General features: G+C 46.6%; 1 pseudogene; it reads left to right on the plus strand.

Moving 5' to 3' along the window:
• Positions 1 to 616: 616 nt before the first annotated feature.
• LOC102116548 (golgin subfamily A member 2-like) lies at positions 617 to 2,928 on the plus strand (annotated as a pseudogene).
• The last annotated feature ends 12,904 nt before the right edge of the window (positions 2,929 to 15,832 follow it).

Here is a 15,832-nt window from a genome sequence, read left to right on the forward strand (position 1 = left end):
CAATCAGATATACCTGGATGTTTAGATCCCAGCTCTGTCTGAGTGACCTTGGGCAAGCACTTAACCTCTAATACCCCATGTTTTTCATCTACACAATAGAGGTGATAAAAGTAACTGTCTCCTATGGTGGTTGTGAGGATTAAATGGGGTTGTTAGCATGATGCCTGGTGAAGCACTCAATAAAGGTTCAAACAGGGGTAGTCATAACAGTAAGAACGATAGCAATATTCTCTGATCTCTCTGGGCCTCTCTGCTAGCCAGCTATAAATTAGATCTCTTTTCCTGTCCCTTCCACCCTTACTGAGTTATTTTAGAAACAAATGAGACCATGGGCTTGGAAATGCCTTGAAAACATGTCAGGCACGATTGAGAGTGACGAAGTGTTACTTTGGAATAGTCACTGTAGCTGTTGTTCCTGCTCAGCCAGCTGCTCCTCTGCCTGCTGTATCCTGACTTCACCTTTCTGTATTTGCAGGACAACAACCAGTTAAGCAGAGACAGAGATGCCCTCAGGCTGCAGGTGGACAAGAACACCTAGGATGGGGGAAGGTGGAACGGGAGGTCTGGGGCCCTTAGCATGGGTGGCGTGGGCGAGGTGGGAGGGGTGCAGGTGAGCATGGTGAGGTGGTCGTACAGGTCTGCATGCGTGCACCGCTAAGCTCTAATGCCATCCATGCCCCTCACTCATGCTGTAGATTCGGGCAACTCATGACATTTGATTCCTGGGGTCTCTTCCAGTGCCACAGTTCTGTGGTTGTGGGGTGAGGGTAGAGGGTTGATCACCAAAACAATCCTTTCTATTCTTCGTTCATTCCTTTCTCTGCTGCCTCTGGCCATAGCAACAGTAATAAGGAACTGAAGCAGGAGAACTCAGCTTAGGCAGAGCAGCTTCCAGTTGCGCTGACCCACAAGGCAGGGGTGCAGCGTGACTTGGAGGAGCTGAAAAACAAACTGGAGATTGCCGACCTCATGCTTCAGCAGGCAAGAGGCTGTAGCTCCAGGGCAGTGGGAGCCCCATCCAGCTGGGGCCATGGTCTAGGGATCATGCTGGATATGGGGAGGCTCCAGCCAAGAGCTGGAAAATTTGAGTCCTTGTTCTGCTTCTGCCATAGAATCCTCTAGAGACTGCTAAAAATCTACAAACTGAGACCCTGTCATAGGCCTGGGGAATCAGAATCTCAAGGTTAGGGCTTAAATTTTTTTTTCTTAAAGCATCATGGATGAAAGCCATTATTTTATAGATTACATTTATATGGCTAGCTCATGAGTCTGTGTATTTCCTTCTGAGGTTCAAGTCAACACTTTCACTATTCCGTGGTAATAAGAGAGAGTTGTGATCATCTTTTTTCTTTTTTTTTTTTTTTTTTTTTTTTTTTTTTTTTTTTTTTTTTTTTTGAGATAAGGTCTCGCTCTGTGATCCAGGCTGGAGTGTGGTAGTGCTATCTTGGCTCACTGCAACTTCCACCTCCCAGGCTGAAGCCTCAGCCTCTCAAATAACTGGGACTACAGGTGCATGCCACTGCACCTGGCTAATTTGTATTTGTAGAGATGAGGCTTCGCCATGTTGCCCAGGCCGGTCTGGAACTCCTGAGCTCAAGGAATCCACCCGCTTCAGCCTCCCAAAGTTTTGGGATTACAGACATGAGCCACCATGCCTGGCCTGAGAGCTCTTTAAAATTATTTAATTTTTTGTTTCTAAAGCAAAGCAACTTGACAGAGATCTTTATTGACTGAGTCGTACATTGAGCCTAGCCCTAGCCCATTTAAAGGCACTATGTGGAATGGCCTGTGCTCCCCAGATCGAAACCTCTCCCACTTCACCATCCAGTTGTCTAGCTGCTGCGAAGCCCTGGATGCTAACCAGCAGTTACAGCAGGCCATGGAAGAGCGGGCACAGCTGGAAGCATACCTGGGGCCCGTGAGGCTTTGCAGAACGAGGGACGTGGAAGGATGATGACGCCAGGTGGCCAGGAGTAGGTGAGGACCAGTGACAGCCCTTCCTAACTTCCGTGTCAGTTCTCGCAGTTGATAGAGTGGCTGTAGTATCTACAAATGGAGAGACCAGTGCTCTGAGTATCTCCATGGAGAGCATGCCGTGTGTGGCAGAGGATGCAGGAGATGTCAGAGCAGGTGAGACCTGACCCTTCAGTCCCCGCCTAAGAGAGGTCGCTTGATCGTTCTGAGCATCTATGCAATGGGAGGAACACAGCCAGAAGTGGTCATGGGTCTGGGCTTTGTGGAGGTGGGGGCAGAGAGGGAGATGGTAGCCTGCCCATCTACCAGCCCCTCTTCTCCAGGGCCCTTTCCCCCTGTGCTTTGGGCAGGTTTGCACATTGAAGGAGGAGAAGAAGCATGACCTGCATCAGGTACAGGAGCTGGAGACAAGCTTGACCAAACTGAAGAACCAGATGGGTGAGCTGGGGCTGGGGTGACCTCAAAGCAGGACTGGCATCGGAGGGCTGTGGGGGTCGCTTAGAATGCCCCAGGGAGGTGGGTGCATGGAAGGGCTTTGAGGCAGAGGGAAAGAGGTCTGTGCCAGGAGATGGCAAGTCTTGTCATCTCCATGAGCCTCAGTGTCCCCATCAACAAAGAGGGAGGAGTGCCGATTGTCAGCACCCACAGTGCTCTCTATCTGAAAGGGGCTTGGAAGATAGGCTACCATCGGGTACAAGGAATCATTAGCAGGGAGGCCAAGTTTGCAGAGCCTGAGAGGAGCTGTGCACCAAGAGGAGGGTTTTTTGAGAATCCAGAGGCCCTTATTGTCTGCTTCCTTTCTCAGCTGAACCCCTACACCTGGAGCCCCCAGCAGGACCCTCACAGGTGGAGCAGCAGCTATAAGCTGAGGTCAAGCACCTGTGAAAGGAGCTGGAGAGTCTGGCAGGACAGCTCCAAGCCCAGGTGGAAGCCAATGAGGGCTTGAGTCGCCTGAACCGGGAGCAGTAGAGGCCGCAGGAGCGGAAAGCAGAACTCTGGGAGGAGCAGGGAGAGGCGCGCAGGTCCTCTGTGCAGAACAACCACACCACCATCAGCTGTGCGCTCTCCCAGAATCGCCAGTTCTAGGAGCAGCTGGCCAAGCTGAAGCAGATAGCAACCCCTGCCCCATCCAATAAGGGCTAGGAGGCGGGCACCAGTCTCTGGGGAAGGGAGGTGCGAGGCCAGAGGCAGCTCCAGCCTGGGGGACAGGTGACCCCAGCAGCCTCCAGGGCAGTGCTGTGACTGTTTCTTGCTTCTTGCCCTCCGAATTTTAGAGGTGGGTAGCCCTGGATTCCTCCCAGGTCTGAACGTCATCATCCCAGCTAGAGGCGTGGAGCTCCCCAGTCATAAGGAAAGAGACAGTATTATAAGAGCCTCCTTAGATTCAACCTGAATTCCAACCTCGGCTCCACTGCTCACCATTGAACTACCTTGCATCTCTAAGTCTTGGTTTCTTTCACTTAAAAAGGAAGTGAGCTTTTTCCTTGCAGAGGGTTTGAGGATTAAATGAGATAATAGGTGGAAACATTAGGCATGTAGCACACTCAGCAGATGGTGGTTGGCTCCCTCTGCTTTTCCACCAGTCTGTGGCCTACAGTTTAAATGGTGAGAAGAGGATGTGAGATTTGAGGCTGAGGAAAGAGGCATGGGGTTCCAGGCAAGGGAGGCAGTCACTTAGGCCTGTAATCCTAGCACTTTGGGAGACCAAAGCAGGAAGATTGCTTGAAGCCAGGAGTTCAAGACCAGCCTGGGCAACATGGCAAGACTCCCGTCTCTATAAAACTAGGCCAGGTGCAGTGGCTCACACCTGTAATGACAGCAGTTTGGGAGGCCAAGGTGGGAGGATCACTTGAGTCCAGGAGTTTGAGACCAGCCTGAGCAACATGGCGAGACTCTGTCTCTATAAAAATAGGCTAGGCATGGGCCGGGCACAGTGGCTCATGCCTGTAATCCCAGCACTTTGGGAGGCCAAGGTGGGCAGATCACGAGGTCAGGAGATCAAGACCATCCTGGCTAACATGGTGAAACCCTATCTCTACTAAAAATACAAAAAATTAGCCGGGCGTGGTGGTGGGTGCCTGTAGTCCCAGCCACTTGGAAGGCTGAGGCACAAGAGTGGGGTGAACCCGGAGGCAGAGCTTGCAGTGAGCCGAGATCATGCCACTGCACTCCAGCCTGGGCAACAGAGAAAGACTCCATCTCAATTAAAAAAAAAAAAAAAAAGGACAGGCATGGTGACCCACACCTGTAATTCCAACATTTTGGGAGGCCAAGACCACCACGGGCAACATAGTGAAACCCTGTCTCTACAAAAAATACAAAAATTAGCCAGGCATGGCAGCACGGCTGTAGTCCCAGCTACTTGGGAGACTGAGGTGGGAGGATCACTTGAGCCTGGGAGGCAAAGGCTGCAGTGAGCCAAGATTGGGCCACAGCACTCCAGCCTGAGGGACAGAGCTAGACCCTGTCTCTAAATAAATAAGTAATTAATTAATTAAAAACAAATTTTAATACTTTTTTCTTTTAAAAAATTTTTATGGGAACATAGTAGGTACGTATTTTTATGGGGTACATGAGATATTTTGATACAACTATGCAATGTAAAATAACACATCATGGAGAATGGGGTATCCATCCCCTTAGGCATTTATCCTTTGTGTTACAAACGACCCAATCTCACTCTTTGAGTTATTTTAAAATGTACGATGTACTCCATGGAGCACTTAGTAGGTGTGAGTCACCCTATTTACCATGTTATATGCACTTTTATTTTAATTTTCAGAAAAGCCCGATGAGTTAACTCTTATTAACACACCTTATTTTTATATGAGAAAAGTGAAGCTTAAAAAGGTGGGCGATTTGTCTAGGGTCACTCAACTCAAAATTAGTAGTGTCAGAACCAACTCTAAGATTTTGTAGACAATTTTTTACTGGGAGAAATGGTGTAGTGACTTCAGAAAGGATAGAATTCAATTGATATTACAAAGAGGCATAAAATGTTTACATAGAGACATTTTACTATTTGATTTGAACATTGCATGTCAGAGGTAAATATCTGATGTTTGCTGTTGGTTACCCAGCAAATGACATCGATGGGACATGAGATTCTGGATACCACCCCACTTATTTAATTCTAAGGAAGCGATTAGGAAACAAAGTACAGCAATTTCTTCTCAAAAAACCATTGTCATGAGAGGCCAACACAGACTCAAGTGCTAGGTAGCAGTGTCATGGTGACCTGTGTTAGACCGCAAATTTTTGTAGGTCAAGAGAGGTTGGATATTGGCAATTTCATAGTTTCCCATTTAATACAACTAGATCTTCTTATTGAAAGGTAACTGATATGGTTTGCATCTGTGTTCCCACCAAATCTCATGTTCAGTTATAATCCCCAGTGTTACAGGTGGGGGCTGGTGGGAGGTGACTGAATCATGGGGGCAGTTTCTCATGGTTTGGCACTATCCCCCTTTGGTGCTGCATAGTGAGTGAGTTCTCATGAGATCTGTTTATTTAAAAGTGTGTAGCATGCCCCCCGCCTTCCTCCTGCTCTGGCCACATAAAGGTATTTCTTCATAGCAGTGCCAGACGGACTAATACAGTAGCCTCGGCAAAGTGTGCAGAATGAAGGCGAAATGGAAAAAGAAACCAAGTTAGAACTTTTGTGGTGCTACAGGCAAGGAGTTTTTGTAATAGCAGCGTTTACAAGGAATGGTTGAGTAGGTTCCTGAATCATTTCCAAACTAAAATGACGGATTACCAAGTGGACATGAGAGGTGAGAACGTGAGAATCACCAGGAAGACGCTGTGGTTTGCAATAAAAGACACCGAGAGCATTCCATGAGGTTCAACTTCTTCCAATGTCAAGAATTTTGAAAAAGGAAGAGTTTCTTTACACTTCTATACACTTTATTCTATATGCCAGAATTGGGTCCATGCTCATTCAAAAAAATGCATTTCTGTTTTAAAAACAAATGCTCGGCTGGGCAAGGTGGCTCACGCCTGTAATCCTAGCACTTTGGGAGGCCGAGGAGGGCAGATTACTAGGTCAGGAGATGGAGACCATCCTGGCCAACAAGGTGAAACCCCGTCTCTACTAAAAATATAAAAATTAGCTCGGTGTGGTGGCGCATGCCTGTAATCCCAGCTACTCGGGAGGCTGAGGCAGGAGAATCACCTGAACCAGGGAGTTGGAGGTTGCAGTCAGCTGAGATTGTGCCACTGCACTCCAGCTTGGCAACAGAGTGAGACTCTATCTCAAAAAAACTAAAAAAAGAAAACCAATGCTCAAAAAACAAGTGACAAAACCTAGACTCCCCATGTTGCAAAATGGAACTTAGCATGCCTGGTGAGGAAGGAGGTGAGATGAGAACTGCCTGCCATGCACACTAACTGTCCTCCATCCCATCAGTGTGGGGTGCAGTTCCACCTCTCTGCAGATACTTACCAGGTGAGCTAGCACTTACCAGGAGGCAGGCTCAGGGCTGGGTGTGCAGCTGAAGAACACATTGCCTTTCCCTTCCCCAGCCCTTCTAGGCGAGGAGGCGGTCAGTTCAATGGGAATCTACAGTAAGAACCATGGAGGTTGTAACAGGGAAGTAAAGGCCAAAGCTGCAGGAGAAGAGTAAAGGGCTCTAATCTTATCTAGTGTGTTTTGATGTCCCTATACACACACACACGCACACACACAGAGGCACATACACACACGTACACCCACATACATATGCACACACACCCATACCCAGCAACGCATATGCAAATGCAGATATGCACACACGTACACACTCACATCCACACATATGCATAAACACATGCACACAATTCATATCTGCACATGCACAAATGCCTGTGCACATGTGTATGCACACACAGTCACTGCCACATACACATACCACCCCTGCGCATACCTAGACACACAGGACCACCCCCAAGCTCACTCTTTCTCACTGGGAACCTTCTCACTACTATTGAGACTCTGTGAGAGTTAATACTGACCGTCAACTTGATTGGATTGAAGGATGCAAAGTATTGATCCTGGGTGTGCTTGTGAGGGTGTTGCCAAAGGAGATTAACATTTGAGTCAGCGGGCTGGGAAGGCAGATCCACCCTTAATCTGGATGGGCACCATCTAATCAGCTGCCAGCAAATATAAAGCAGGCAGAAAAATATGAAAAGGTTAGATGGGCCTAGCCTCTCAGCCTACATCTTTCTCCCATGCTGCATGCTTCCTGCCCTCAAACATCGGACTCCAAGTTTTTCAGTTTTGGAACTCGGACTGGCTCCCCTTGCTCCTCAGCCTACAGACAGCCTATTGTGTGACCTTGTGATCGTGTGAGTTAATACTTAATAAACTCCCATATATATATATATATGTACATATATATATATTCCATTAATTCTGCCCCTCTAGAGTACCCTGACTAATACAAACTCAAAGAACGTTTTTTTTCTGTCAGCCTTCCTTGGCCCTCCTGACATAAACAATTGTTGCTAAGCTTCTCCATCCCTGCTTCATGCCTGAGGATGTTTACAAGTTTGCTCCCTGTTTCCCTTTTTGTCCTGGTGATTTTATTAACAGTTATGAACAGTATTTCACATGAATGGCAGCTCCCGGTGAAGGGTCTGCAACTCTGAGGTTATGAGCTAATTTCTTACTTTATCACTGACATAGTCTTAAAGTGTGCTTTTCAAATGCATTTAGGTCAAGGAAAGCCTTTATTGGTACCCAAAGCTTAGATTCAGCAAACTCTGAGATTCCATTGTCTGTTGATAGTAAACAAAAAACAAGGAAAGAAAAATGTAAATGTCGGCTCTGGGTTTCTTCTCTGACAGGCACTGTTGCTGAGGAACGCTCTAGTGATCCATCACTTAACACGACTCCACTAGTCTCAGGCCAAGGTTAACACGTTAATTCTCTTTCTTTATTAAGCATCTCCTGCATCTGATGTTTGCTTTCCATTACCTGGCCTCCCAGATTTTGCCCAAGGAAACTGAAGTTTCTCTTGGTGGTGGAACAACAAGACATGGGTTGGTTCCATGGGTATTGTGGCAACATCCCCCATCGTGGCAAAAGATGATGTGACTACTGCACAGAGCCCTGGCATGGAGCCTGTGGCCACCTCCGACAAACACCCACAAACACGCATCGGAGCTAAATAAAGAGCTGCTTCATGAGCATCCCTAACAGGGATGAGCAATACTCTTTCTCTGCCTCCTCAGAAAACACTGTTTGTTTGTTTGTTTGTTTGTTTGTTTGTGATGGAGTTTCACTCTTGTTGCCCAGGCTGGAGTATAATGGAGTGATCTCAGCTCACTGCAACCTCTGCCTCCTGAGTTCAAGCGATTCTCCTGCCTTGGCCTCCTGAGTAGCTGGGATTACAGGCATGTGCCACCATGCCTGGCTAATTTGTATTTTTAGTGGAGACGGGGTTTCTCCATGTTGGTCAGGCTGGTCTCAAACTCCCGACCTCAGGTGATCCGCCCACCTCGGCCTCCCAAAGTTCTGGGATTACAAGTGTGAGCAGAAAACACCTTTCTGGAACATCAAGCCAAAGGAAAGTAATTTATTTTGGGGATTGCGTGTTACATAATTAGTTTTTGGGAGTTCCTTGGGTAATTACAATCTGTAACATTTGTAATTGATTTGGTCAGATTAAAAATGGATGCGTTGGTGCATCTGTGAAACTAGCAAGAGGCCAAGGAGGAGTGGGAGGGGAAATGTCTCACTGAAGGAGACCAAGAGCAACATGGACTCAGGCCAAGCCCCAGATGACACCATTTCTGGAGCCAAATTACAGCAGGCCTCTAAGATATACACTCAGCAGGTAAGTTTTTTCCCAGAAAAAGACCACATTGGGAGGCCTAACATCTGAATGGCTCTTCATAACCATCAGAGGAGCTGCTGCCCCCTAGGGGCTTGTGAAGTCAGACAACTCACCTTAGCCCTGCATTGACCCGGGTATGTCAACTAGATTGGCATAAATGAAAATCAGTCATTTTGCAAAACAGGAGGAAGGAGTCCTTCTCTTGGAACAGATGAGGGCCAAAGAGAGGATGACTGGGGCAAGAGTATAGAAAGGAAGCTGCCACCTGCCAGACGTCCTCTTGGGTGGACACCTCTGATCCCAGCCCTGTGAAAGGCTTTCTGCCTTCTGGGACCTTCATCGAAAGGCTCTTGCACCCTCTTGGTCTGACTCATGCTCCTGCCAGGGCTCTTTTGTTCTCCTGTCACAACCAAGTGTGCTGTGAACTGGAACAGCAGCTCTCTCTTCAGGCAGGGACCAGCTGCTGAGGGTTCTTAGACTCAGAGAATCCCATCCAAGTGGCTGTTCCTCCAATACTGAGAGCTCCAAAAAGAGAGGAGGAGCTACTCCTGAAACACAGCTGCTGTGGAGGTTATGAGGGGAAGACCAGGCATTCAGGAAAAGGAGTAAAATATCCCAGTTGAGCAGGCTTATGAGCTAACATTGACTGAGCACCTACTGCCTATAAGGCATTGTGGAAAAACTACAAACTCTCAAAAACAGAGCCTTAAGGAAGTCCAGTAGAGGACAGATCTGTAGTGCAGATGATTACATTACAATGTGGTGGGCAAGTGCTTTACAAGAAAAACAGAAAGAGATTGAAGATACAGAAGAGAGAAACAAAAAAGAAGCAGAGAAAGAAAAGCAAAGGAGAAAGGAGGAAAATGGAAGTATCGAGGAGCACCCACATTGGGCCGTAAACAAGAGGCCTGATGGATAGGAGGGATGGCCTTGTGGAGAAAAGAGTATTTTTCTCCAGAACAGGTGTCAGCCAACTACATTCTGCAAGACAAATCTGGCCCACTGCCTGTTTTTGTAAATAAAGCTTTTGTTTTGGCGGCGTGGGAAATGCAGCCATGCCCGTTTTTTACATATTGTCTGTGGCTGCTTCCGTGCTACAAGGGCAGAGTTGAATGATAGAAAGATAGAGCCTATGACGTGCAAAGATTAAAATATTTACTACTCTTGGCCAGGCATGGTGGCTCACGCCTGTAATCTCAGCACTTTGGAAGGCTGAGGCAGGCAGATTACTTGAGGCCAGGAGTTAGAGACCAGCCTGGCCAACATGGTGAAACCCCGTTTCTACTAAAAATACAAAAAATTAGTAGGGCATGGTGTTGTGCACCTGTAATCCCAGCTACTAGGGAGGCTGAGGCAGGAGAATCATTTGAACCTGGGAGGCAAAGGCTGCAGTGAGCTAAGATCGCACCACTGCACTCCAGCCTGGGCAAGAGAGCAAAACTCTGTCTCTACATAAACATATATATATAAATATTTACCACTCTTTGCAGAAGAACTTTGCCAAGCCCAGCTCAGGAACAAAGCCCTAATCAGGCTGGTCAGCCACAGACAATCTCCCTCTGACCTGGAACCCATGGCAGCCACCATTCCCAAGAGGAACTTGTTCCCACAGGAGAGGGAGTTCCTGAGGAGTCAGTCTTCTTGTATCGGGAGCACCTACCATCGAGGAGTCCGCAGCGGCATCACCTCCGGTCCCCTGGCTACTGATTCTGAGTGCACTCTGTCGGCACAGCTTTCCTTCCACCCAGCCTCTGGTTTCTAAGGCCCTCTCTATTTATGGGTCTGGAGTCCTGCCCTGAAGCACAGACCAGGTTACCGGGTTGTGATCTTCCCACTCAACCCCGGCCTTCCCTTGTGGTTGAGACTCTCTTTGTTCTCATCTGCTTAGAGTGGCCTCCTGGGCTGGGGCTTCAGAGTCCCTGGTATCCAAGATGGCAGCTGACTAGCAACTGAATTTAAATGCTCCACCCTTCAATATTTTGAGCATGAATATTGGCCTGGATCAAACTGGAGGTGGCTACACTCTCTTATTCTTAGTGAAAAAAGGACCCCAGCATTTGTGATAAATGAAATTCTCCCACCTGCCTGACAAAGCTGTTTGGATGTTTATGAGTTAAGGGATCACTTTGTTTCCTTCTTTACCAAGTACCTGCTAGTCCATATGGATTACCTGATGCTTGAGGATTGAGCAATGGGGAGGAAGTCGGGTCTCACATTGAGGTGAGCTGATATCTCAGCCTTAGTCCCTTAGCCCAGCTTTCGCTGATCTCTACCCTATTCTTAATGGTAACCCCCTTAGGGGCCTCTTTGTAATCTTTATCTTTAATCCAGCCTCTGAACATGGAGACCAGAAAGTTGGAGGAAAGCCAGGGCTTCAATATCCTATGCAAGCATTAATTTATTTCTTATAGAAAAAATCTATATGTCAGTGCTGTGCTAACATCACATCTTTAATATTATGGCTGTAGCTTGAGGCCAGTAAGCATTAATAAAACAGACCTACTTGAACAGATGCAAGTCAGACACTAAAGAGAAAGTTATGAGGTTCAACGCTGATCCCAATGGCTCACTCATCTGTTCCTCTTCTATGGAATCTTCTGTTAAAAAGTTTTTTAAAAAACTCCAATTACACGGCAGCATTAATATGCTGTGTGTCTAAGCGAAACTGGCACATTTGTCAAGCACGCTCTGGATAGTGAGATGTGATTTGGCTCTGGGCTTGTCCCATGTAGCAGACATGTTTGTAGGACCTAGATCTTATTTCTGGCGACTTATCTATGGTTACTGACAGCGGCATGCTGGAAGAATTTATTTCTCTCTCATAAGAACTTGGTCAGTTTTTTCCTACTCTTAAGATACCATCTTGCCCCCCCACCCCCACCAAAAGAAGAAAAAGAACCCCCTGGGAGTCATTCCTACATGTAGTTGTTTGGACTATTTGGTTGTCCAGGGTTGCTGATTGGGAAATAAATCTTCATCAATGGTACAGATGGGGCTAAGCATGGTGGCTCACACCTGTAATGCCAGCACTTTGGGAGGCCGAGGTGGGTGGATCATGAGGTCAGGAGACTGAGACCATCCTGGCCAACATGGTGAAACTCCATCTCTACTAAAAATACAAAAATTAGCCAGGCCTGGTGGCACATGCCTGTAGTCCCAGCTGCTTGGGAGGCTGAGGCAGAAGAATTGCTTGAACCCAGGAGGTGGAGGGTGCAGTGAGCTGAGATTGCGCCATTGCACTCCAGCCTGAGCAACAGAGTGAGACTCCATCTAAAGAAAAAAAGAATGTTGACAGATAGATATGCTTCTGCCTGCCCTCTGACCAACCTGCTGAGGAGATACCGGGTCTAGAGATAGATTGCTTGTGCAAATACAAACAGGAAGTTCCAGGATGCCTGATCTGAAGCTCGACCTTCTCTCTGAGTGGACTCCAAACGACCTCTCTTTCTTGCCATTTTCACTGCTGGAGTTGGAAAGTGACTCTGAGGACATTAAATATGACATTTTTCCGGAATCGTTGATTTGAGTCATTCTACCCGTGGTAGAAAGGATCAGCTGACCGTCAAAGACAAGTGATCCCTTCCGCGGCGCACAGTCGTTGTGGGAAGGGGCTGCCCAGCCCCAGTTCTAGGCAGGACTAGTTCTTACCAAGGAAATGATGCTGTGCTCTTGTCTCCTGTGGGTCAAAGTGACTAAGAAACATGTGTGTCTTCCACACAATCGCTCTCCCTGACCCATCTGCTGAATGAAAAGAACTCTGGGGACAGAGCAGAGGGCAGAGCCACAGGATGGAGGCACCTGGGCTCTGAGTAGCCATACTGAACACTTCCCGACCAGTATGAACCAGGAAACTAAGGAAATATGTTTGTTCACTGAGATATGGTGTTAATCTGCTGCAGCAGCTAACATCACCCAATTAATACAGAAAACATATGCAGCTAAAATAGACATGAATATATATTTGGAAAAATCTGAATTCTTCCCTTCCATAAAGAAGTATACATATTTGCAATTCCCACATTCATAGATGCAGGATCCAAGGACCAACTGTCTTGAAAAGCCAACAGGTTGGCCAGGCCCGGTGGCTCACGCCTGTAATCCCAGCACTTTGAGAGGCTGAGGCGGGTGGATCACAAGGTCAGGAGATCAAGACCATCCTGGCTATGGTGAAACCCTGTCTCTACTAAAAATATAAAAAATTAGCCGGGTGTGATGGCGGGAGCCTATAGTCCCAGCTACTCGGGAGGCTGAGGCAGGAGAATGGTGTGAACCCGGGAGGCAGAGCTTGCAGTGAGCCAAGATCACACCACTGCACTCCAGCCTGGGCAACAAAGTGCGATTCTGTCTCAAAAATACAAAATAAAAATAAAAAATATATTAAAAAATAAAAAAGAAAAGACAGCAGCTTTGAATTTGCTCTTAAACCCTCTTGGACATAGGCTTCTGAGTCATGAAGGCTATAAAGTCACTGGCCCAGTGCTCAGTACTAATTGGTATCAATTAAATGTCAATTTCCATCATCTCCTCAGTTTTTTTTTTTTTTTTTTTTTTTTTTTTGAGACGGAGTCTCGCTCTGTCACCCAGGCTGGAGTGCAGTGGCCGGATCTCAGCTCACTGCAAGCTCCGCCTCCCGGGTTCACGCCATTCTCCTGCCTCAGCCTCCCGAGTAGCTGGGACTACAGGCGCCTGCCACCTCGCCCGGCTAAGTTTTTGTATTTTTAGTAGAGACGGGGTTTCACTGTGTTAGCCAGGATGGTCTCGATCTCCTGACCTCGTGATCCGCCCGTCTCGGCCTCCCAAAGTGCTGGGATTACAGGCTTGAGCCACCTCGCCCGGCCATCTCCTCAGTTTTTAATCTCTAACTGAATAGAGGGATGCTACTCATACACTCTACATTGCGGAGGCATAATCAAATATAAAGAATATAGCCACTAGCCACTTGATCAAAAGCAAAAACAGAAAAAGGAAGCCTACATGAAAGGAAGGCATAGAAACCTTTCTTGGCCACAAGTAGACAGAAACACCATCTGCTCTTGCCTGATACTGCTGTTGTCCTTCATGTATGGTTATTGTCAGACTTTGATACAGATGTTTTGTTTTGTTTGAGACAGGGTCTTGCTTTGTCACTCAGACTGGAGTGTACTGACACAATCTCGGCTCACTGCAGCTTGGACCTCCCAGGCTTCAAGTGATCCTCCTGCCTCAGCCTCCCAAGTGGCTGGGATTACAGGCATGCAAAACCATGCCCAGCTGATTTTTTAAATTTTTATATAGATGGGGTTCCACTATGTTGCCCAGGCTGGTCTCAAACTCCTGGGCTCAAGCAATCCTCCTGCCTTGGCCTCCCAAAGTGCTGAGATTACAGGCGTGAGCCACTGCACCTGGCCCTTGAAATTGTTTTGATCTCTTTAGAAATCATTTTAAGGAAGAAAAGGCCAGTTCACAATATAGTTTACATCACCTTATGAATTTTGTTTTGTGCTCCTTTAAAAAATAATTTTGTCCCAGCTATTCAGGAGGCTGGGGCAGGAGAATTGCTTGAACTCGGGAGGTGGAGTTGCAGTGAGCCGAGATTGCACCACTGCACTCTAGGCTGGGTCACAGAGTGAAACTCAGTCTCAAAAATAAATTTCAAAATATTAAAATAATTTTGATTCTGGATTATGTAACACTAGAAGTGAATAATTTTGATGCTTTTTCAATTTTTCTGACAGCCATCCTAATAAAGACATCACATTATCCCCCTGCTTTTTTCTTTCAATTGAAGCCTCTATTTCCAACCAACTTGCCAGCAGAATACGGTCGTTTTTAAAATCTTTATCATTTTTTACTATATGTAAAATGAATTCATACTCTTTATAACTGTACATTAAATTCAGACAATAGAGAAGTGCAAAAGAAAAAACAGGGAAATGGGATCATGTTATACATCTAGTTTGCCAATTTGTTTTCCCGACTAAACCATTTATCTTGGGTATCTCTTCATGTCCCTCCTTCCCATGGCAAACGCCCTCAATACATTTAAAGTCCTGAGGTTTGCCTTAAGAGGTGAAAGCGAACAAGTGATGTTAACTCCAACATTCCCTCAGCACTGACAGCTTTTTAATTCCAGCCCAGGTCTCATGAGTGTGGTCAGAAACATCCAGGCCCAAGGAACTCATCTGGGCAGGGATGTGCCCAGAGAGGTGTGAGTTTTCCAAGCTTTATTCAGAGCTGGTTCCCTACAAGGGCATCTTTGTGGCAGGAACCTGCAAGTGAATACTGCCAGGGAGAAGAATGCTAATTACTCGAGTATGGTGGCTGCATGTCTAGATAAATCACTTGTTATGGAGATTCTGGATGTGTCAACTGAAAGTTCAGAGTAATTAAACAGGGGAGCAAGACTGAGCCTCAGACACAGATGGGTACACCAGGGTGAGGATCCCTCCTGCACACACGATAGTCATCACAAGCCGTACTTAAATAAAAGTGGTGTCTCCACAAAGCTGAGATGGGCTATAGAAGCTGCTGCCAGATCTCTATATTCCACGGAGGTGCCTGCCTGGTTCTCTAAGATCTCTGGGCATTGGACCAGGAGGATGGCACCCAGGGGCAAGATTGCCTGTTTCAACAATGCCACTGTGTGTTAGGACAAGCAAAAACAGCCAAAACTCTTATACACCCTTGTCTTCCGGTTTTCTCTGCTGGAAGTGACAGCATCCAAGAATCCAGGAATATAGCTGAGGGAGGAGAGATCTTGGAGTTATCACAGAAGAAAGGATAGCAGGGGTAAAAATACATTCTCACTATAAGTTGTATGGGATAATAAAGTGAGTTAAGTTAAATATTAAGGTAAATATGTGTCTCAAGGTCGTGAATAATAATAGTAAGAATAAAAGCAGCTACCTTTTGTGATGTTCTCTCTTGACTCAGGCATATGAGATGCTTGGCTCATTCACTCTTCACAGCAGAACCTATTCAGCATTTATTTATTTTCCTTATTTGAGGAAACTGAAGATCAGAAACATTAAGGAACTTACCCAAGTTCCACTTGCCAA

The sequence above is a fragment of the Macaca fascicularis genome, chromosome 7 (genome assembly GCF_037993035.2).
Source record: "Macaca fascicularis isolate 582-1 chromosome 7, T2T-MFA8v1.1".
Lineage (NCBI taxonomy): Eukaryota > Metazoa > Chordata > Mammalia > Primates > Cercopithecidae > Macaca > Macaca fascicularis.